Raw genomic sequence first — 8,163 nt, 5'->3', positions numbered from 1 at the left:
CTCCATTGTATGGATGTACCAGTTTGTCCATTCATCTGCTGAAGAGCATCTTGGTTGCATCCAATTTTTGGCATATAAATAAAACTGCTATAAACATTTGTGTGCAGGTTTTTAAGTTTTCAACACGTTTGGATAAATATCAAGGAGTGTGATTGCTGAGTTGTATTGTATGGTATTGTATGTATTATATTCGATTGTGTGGATCATAACAAATTATGGATAACATTTCAAAGAATGGGAATTCCAGAATGCTTAATTGTGTTCTTGAGGAACCTAGATCAAGAGGCAGTCATTCAAACAGAAAAAGGGGATACTTGTGGTTTAAAGTCAGGAAAGGTAAGTATCAGGGTTGTGTCCTTTTACCATACTTATTCAAGCTCTTTGCTGAACAAATAACCCAAGAAGCTGGACTACATGAAGAAGAACAGGGCATCAGGATTGGAGAAAGACTCATCAATAACCTGCGATATGTGGATGACACAACCTTGCTTGCTGAAAGTGAAGAGGACTTGAAGCACTTACTGATGAAGACCAAAGACCACAGCCTTCAGTATGGATTACATCTCAACAAAAAGAAAACAAAGATCCTCACAACTGGACCAATACGCAACATCATGATAAATGAAGAAAAGATTGAAGTTGTCGAGGATTTCATTTTACTTGGATCCACAATCAACACCCATGGAAGCAGCAGTCAAGAAATTAAAAGATGCATTGCATTAGGTAAATCAGCTGCCAAAGACCTCTTTAAAGTATTGAAAAGCAAAGATGTCACCTTGAAGACTAAGGCTCTCCTGACCCAAGCCACGGTATTTTCAATCACTTCATATGCATGGGAGAGCTAGACAATGAATAAGGAAGACCTAAGAAGAATTGACACCTTTGAATTGTGGTGTTGGCGAAGAATATTGAATAAACCCTGGATTACCAAAAGAATGAACAAATCTGTCATGGAAGAAGTATAGCCAGAATGCTTCTTAGAAGCAAGGATGGCGAGACTACTCTCACATACTTTGGACATGCTATCAGGAGGGATCAGTCCCTGAAGACGGACTTTATGCTTGGTAAAGTAGAGGGCCAATGAAATAGAGGAAGACCCTCAACAAGATGGATTGACACAATGGCTGCAACAATGGGCTCAAGCATGGCAACTATTGTGAGGATGACGCAGGACCAGGCAGTGTTTCATTCTGTTGTACGTAGGGTCGCTATTAGTTGGAATTGACTTGATGGCACCTAACAACAAAAACAACAACAGCACTGTATGGTAAGACTATGATTAGTTTTGTAAGAAACTGCCAAACTGTCTTCTAAAGTGGCTGTACCAGTTTGCATTCCTACCAGCAAAAGACCCAGAATAGCCAACACAATATTGAAAAGAACGCTCCACATCCTTGCCATCATATAGTGTTGTTAGTGTTTTAGACTTTAGCCATTCTAATAGGTGTGGAAGGAACCCTGGTGGCACAATGGTTAAGTGCTTGGCTGCTAAAAGAAAGATTGGCAGTTTGAACACATTTGTGGCTCCCCAGGGGAAATACCTGGCAATCTGCTCCCAGGAAGATTACAGCCTAGAAAATCCTATGTAGCAGTTCTTCTCTGTCTTATAGGGTTGCTATGAGTTGGAATGGACTCGATGGCAGACAACATAGCTGTGCAATTATATTCCATTGTTTTAATTTGCAATTCCCTAATGGCATAAGTGTCAAACATTTTTTCATATTCTCATTTGCTGTCTGTATATCTTCTTTGGTGAAGTGTCCAGATATTTTGCTTATTTTTTAACTGGATTATTTTCTTATTGTTGAGTTTAAAGAGTTTTTTGTATATTTTGGGTATAAGTTCTTTATCAGGTATGTGCTTTGCAAATTTTTTCCCAGCCTGTGACTTGCCTTTTCATTTTCTTGACAGTGTCTTTTGCAGAGCAGATTTTAATTTTAATGAAGTCTCACTTATCAATTTTTTTTCTCTTTTTGGAATCAGTTTGTCAATATCCACAAAATAACTGGGATTTTGATTGGGATTGTGTTGAATTTATAGATCAAGACAGGAAGAACTGATCTCTTAATAATATTGAATGTTCCTATCCATGAACATGGACTATCTCTCCATTTATTTAGATCTTTGATTTCTTTCATCAGAGTTTTGTCATTTTTCTCCTATAGATCTTACACATTTTTTGCTAGATGTATACCTAAATACCTAATAGGTCTTTTTTTTTGGTGGTAATATAAATAATGTTGTGTTTTTAACTGAAAATCTAATTGTTCACTGTTGTTATACAGGAATGCAATTAATTTTTTATGTTAACCTGGTATCCTGCAAGCTTTCTATAATTGCTTATTAGTTCCAAGAGTTTTGCTGTTGTTGTTATTGTTGTTGACTCTTTGGGATTTTATACAAAGACAATCATGTCATCTGCAAACAAAGACAATTTTATTTCTTCTTTCCCAATCTGTATAATTTTTGTTTTCTTATTGCTTCAGCTAGAACTTCTAGTATGATTTTGAACAGGAATGGTGAAAGGGGCATCCTTGCCTTGTTTCCTATCTTAGGGGGAAAGCATTTAGTTTCTCACCATTAAATATGATGTTAGCTGTAGCTTTTTGTAGATGTTCTTTATCGAGTTGAGGAAGTTCCCCTTTATACATAGTTTGCTGAGAGTTTTTATTATGAATGTGTGTTGAATATTGTCAAATGCTTTTCTGCACCTATGGATACAATCATATGATTTTTTTCTTTAGCCTGTTGATGTGATGGATTACATTAATTGAATTTCAAATGTTGAAAAAGTATTGCACTATCTGAAATAAATCCCACTTTGTTGTGGTATATAATTCTTTTTATAAATTGTTGGATTTGATTTGCTAAAATTTCGTTGAGGATTTTTGCATCTATGTTCATGAGAGATATTGGATTGCATTTTTTCTTTTCGTAATGTCTTCGTCTGGTTTTAGGATAATGTTGACCTCATAGAGTGAAATAGGGAGTATTCCCTCTGCTTTTATTTCATGGAAGAGATTGTATAGAATTGATATAATTTTTTCCTTAAATGCTTCGAATTTCCTCAGAATTCACCAATGAAACCATCTGGGCCTCATGATTTCTATTTTGGAAAATTACTCATCATTGATTCAATTTTTAATAAATATAGGCCTATTCAAATTATTTATTCCTTCATGTATAAGTTTTGGTAGCTTGTGTCTTTCAAGGAATTGGCCTATTTTCCCAAGGTTATCAAATCTATTGGCATAGAGTTGTTCATAATATGCCTTTTTATCTTTTTCATTTCCATAGAACCAGCAGTGATGGTCCCTCTTTCATTTCTGATATTAGTAATTTGCATGTTCTCTCTTTTTTTCTTGATTAACCTGGCTAGAGGTTTATCAATTTTATTGATCTCTTCAAGGAACCAGCTTTTGGTTTTGGATCAGGGATTTTTTTTTTTTTTTATCCTTTGTTTTTATGGGAGAGCAGATTAAACTTCTCTTTTGGACATTTTGCCTTTAGACAAGATGTCAAGTAGGCAATTAGAAAGATAAGTCTGCAGTTCAGAGGAAAGGTCCAGAACAAAAACATAAATATGGGCGTTATCAGCATGACTACTGCTACTGCATGACAAATTACCTGAAAACTTAGCAGCTTGAGGCAATCATTTTACTAGGTCCATGGATTCTGTGGGTCAGAAATTCAGAGAAGGCACTGTGGTGAGAGCTTGTCTGTACGCCAAGCTGGGGCCTCCACTGGAAAGATTCCATGGCTGGGGGTGACTTGACAGCTGGGAGCTGGAATCATCCGGAGGCATCTTCCATCCATCATATGTCTGGTTATGATGTCACCTAGGGCTCTTGACCGAATGCCTACACATTTCCTTTATGTGGCTTGGGCATGGCAGCCTTGGGACAGTTGAACTTCTTCTAACAGTTGGACTTCTTACATGGCAGTGCAGGATTCTAGTGACAGTGTTCCAGTGGACAAGGTGAGGCTGCATTGCCTTTTATGACCCAGTGTCAGAAGTTAAATAGTCACTTCTGAGGCATTCTTTTAATTACTAGTGAGTTACTAAAGTTGGCCTAGATTCAAGGCAAGAGGTTACAGACCCAAGCTCTTAATGGGAAAAGTGTTAAAGAATTTATGACCCATTTCTAAAATCATGTAGTATTTAAAGTCTTAAGAGTAGTTGAGATCACCTACACTAATTGGGTATAGACAGAAAAGAGGTTCAAAGGCTGAGCCCTGGGGCAACCCAATGTTTGGAGGTCAAGAGGATAAAGAAGATCCAGCAAAGGAGACTGAGGAGTGACCAGCAAGGTAGGAGTAACCAGGAAAGTGAAGAAGCCAAGTGAAGAAAAGTGCTTTAATTAAGAGGGGTAATCGACACTCTCAGATACTGCCAAAAAGCCAAGCGAGGTGTGGGCTGAGGGTTGAACACTGGCTTTGCTAATGTGCATATCTCTGGTAACCTTCACTAGAGCGGTTTCCAGGGCGTGGTAGGAACGAAAGTCTAACTGGATTCTTCAACTCTTATTTCTTTGGCTGCCAGCCCGTAGGTCCTGGCTATGCCACCTCTACCCCCACCTCAGGGGCGAGAGAAGCATACTGGCTTAGTGCCCGAGATCAGGATGGTTTGTTTGTTTGCTTTTTAACTTTTCGAGTACTTAAAAAAAGGCAAAATATGAAAAGGGAGGGCTGAAAATTCCTGCTATGTTAAAGCCATTGCCTCTTTAAAACCCATTTATTCATTTGTTTCGAGATAAAACATTTGTTTTGTCAATTTTTTATAGGTTGGGTAAAACTGAACTGTATTGATTAACCCAAACCCAGTCTGGATTGATTATATGTGTGTAAATCCTTGACCTACTTGTCTTCACACTCATTCCTCACCCATTGCTTGCTCTGCTTTGCATCTTGGGGGACAACTCTTGCAGGTTGCCTTTCAGAGGCTCCATGTTAACTGCAAGTGGCAGGAGATTGTAGGTCAGAGTATTCTCCCCTCCCTAAAGAGGACAGCCTCCCCAGTAGCCCTGGTTTTAGCTTCCATTGGCCCAGAGTGGTAGCAGCTTCCTGTTGCCGCTAAACTCTAGGTCACCTCATTCTCCCTTGTTTCCTAAACTCTTCCACCACCTCCCAAGATTAAGTTTCCTTTGATTTAAATACTTGAGTGGTTTTTGTTTTTCTGGCTGAACCCTGATATACATATGTGTTTTGCTCTTGTGCTTTATGTAAATTTCTAATGCTCACATATGTGAATTAGATAAATAAGTATATTCTATTTCTTCCTTGTTATAACAGGAAGGAATTGAGTTTACTCAATTCTGCAGCTCTTTCAGAACTTACTCACATAGTACTTAAAATCATGGGCACTGGCGTCAGGCAGGCCTGGGACTGACTCTTAGCTCTTGTGTCACTAGCTGTGTGATCTTTCACAAGTTATATAAGCTCCCTAAGCCTCAGTTTCCTCATTTATGATATTGAGATGGTAATTTTCCTACTCCATATAGTTATGATGACTGAATAAAGTAATGCGCTCAAATTACCAAGTACAGTATTTACACACTGTAAGTATTCTCTTAATGGAAGCAATGATTAATTTGAAATTCTCCCTTTTCATAATGTAAGCCTTTATGGTTGGTGTTACTCATGTCAGGGGACAGACATGAAGTAATGGGTAGCATTGGCTGGTGTTTTATCCTTAAAACCAGACCAAGCCCATTGCTGTTGAGTCAATTCCGACTCATAGTGACCCTATAGGACAGAGTAGAAGTGCTTCATAGGGTTTTCAAGGAGTGGCTGGTAGATTTGAACTGCTGACCTTTTGGTTAGCAGCTGAGCTCTTAACCACTGTGCCCCCAGGGCTCCATTTCGTCCTTAAACCAAAAAAACAAAAACAAAAAAAAACCCACTGCCATCAAGTTGCTTCTGACGCATACAAATCATTCATTTGCAGGGTCAGAATGAAAGGGGATGTAGTAGGGGTTTCCTATATTCTTGATGCAAGGAGCCCTGGTAGCACAGTGGTTAAGCACTCAGTTGCTAACGGAAATGTTGGCGGTTCAAACCCACCAGGCTCTATACTGGAGAAAAGACCTAGCAATCCACTCCTGTGAAGATTACAGCCTAGGAAATCCTATGCGGGCAGTTCTAGCCTGTCGTGTAGGGTTACGAGGAGTTGGGTTGACTGAACAGCACGCAACAACACTCAATGCTACCATACATTAAGTCCTGCTGTGGCCCTGTTCTCCATCATTGAACCTACATTTGTTCTGGAGTATTTTTTTTTTCTATGATATAGCCAAGGTAAGATTGGGGCTGATTGTTATCAATATTAACTGATGGATAGATTCTCCTGCTCTCAGCCCAGAATTGGAGGAGCAGTTGAAGAAAGCAGTATCAGGGGACTAGACTTAATGACTCCTGCCTTGTTCTTTCCACCCTTCTATTTACTTGTCCTCTCCTGTTCTCCTTTTCTGAAGGCTGGATTAATTCCCAGCATCTTCATGAAACTTTCTCTGATTAATTTCAAACAAATTGTGTGTATGCAGCGGTGTACGTCTAACCTCTAGGCCCCTAAGCAGCTTTTCACAAAGAAGACCTCCTCCAGGCTTTCCCCAGGGAATACCCTGCCACGCAGCCTGTGGCCCTCTCCTGCAGGAGCCCCTCAAGCACTGTAGGACTGCTGGAGCTGCGCCTTTCTTTGGCTTAAGACTGGTTTCATTAACGAGCATGTTCATACTTCAACTGGAACGTTTAAAATAACACCTGCACAATGTGTTTAATGTCTAGTTACTTATTAAGTCTGGGAGGTGGAATTATCCAGGCAAAAATGATTGGGTTCAACCTTTCTTCCTTCTCTTCATGCCTTTTTTTTTTTTAAAGAAAGCAAATTCTTTCTTCTACTTTCTAAATAATGTGAAAAAGGTTATTTAGGAACCATCAAAACCATGGTCTGTGGGTGGTACCCCAGTGCTAACAGAACAGGTAGAGAGAGGACTGGCAGCTTGACTTTTAATAAAAAGTACATCTACATCTCATATACTTTCATTGTTAATTAGCATTTATTGAAAATTAACCTGTTTTAGCTAGAGCCCTGCTGGTACGGTGGTTAAGAGATTGGCTGCTAACCAAAAGGTTGGCTGTTTGAATCCACTAGCCACTCCTTGGAAATCCTATGGGACAGATCTACTCTGTCTTGTAGGATTGCTATGAGTTAGAATTGACTGGATGGCAATGGGTAGGTAACCTGTTTTAGGTTCTGTTTTTCACTCTTCTTTATTGTTATTTACCAAAAACAAAACAAAACAAAAAAAACCGATGCCATTGAGTGAATGACTCATAGTGACACTATAGGACAGAGTAGAACTGCTCCATAGGGTTTTCAAGGAGTGGCTGGTGGATTTGAACTGCTGACAGTTTGGTTAGCAGCTGTAACTCTTAACCACTACACTACCTGGGTTTCCAAGTTGGATAAATAACTAACTACCCTGGAGCCAGTTCTTTGGTGTACTGCCCTTGAAAAAGCAGGGAAGGAATTGCTCCTTTCTTTGCTACTCTACCTCATGGTCAAATGAAACTCATAAAATGTCTTGGCTCCACTCTTAAAAACCATTTTGTTGAAAACTATTTGTTGACCTGAAAAGACATTCATAATACATTGCTAAGAGAAAACAGGCTATAAAACTGTCTTTTACTATGTATCATTTTTTATTAAAATGCGTTGAAAAAAAAAGTGCTTTAGGATTAAAGTTTTCTTTTTGCTTTTTGATTACTTTTGTAATTAGATAACACATACATAAAGAAATGGAGATGGTTAACTGACCTTTGGTCTAGGTTTATCAAAGTATCTGAGTCTATTCATGTGTCAGCAGCACACTGAAAATAATGCTGTCCTTATTTAAGTCAGGGAAGTGTAGACGTCACAAAAGATTCACAACATTTTGTGAACCCCAGCAACTTGAAAAATTTGTTAGCCTTCACTTCGAGACCTTCATTTCTAGTTCTTTCTCAGCTTCCAGATTTTCAAGACGTAAAAGAATACAATTGTAGGCATTGAGATAGAAAAAACTGCCCTTCAGGTGTAGGAATGGGTTATGAAATAATCGTATTTTGGCACAGGATTTTAACGGAGATGGCAATTTTGTGAGGAAACAACCAAAATGGAATGAC

Source organism: Elephas maximus, chromosome 24, assembly GCF_024166365.1.
Source record: "Elephas maximus indicus isolate mEleMax1 chromosome 24, mEleMax1 primary haplotype, whole genome shotgun sequence".
NCBI lineage: Eukaryota > Metazoa > Chordata > Mammalia > Proboscidea > Elephantidae > Elephas > Elephas maximus.
This window is presented reverse-complemented; position numbering follows the sequence as displayed.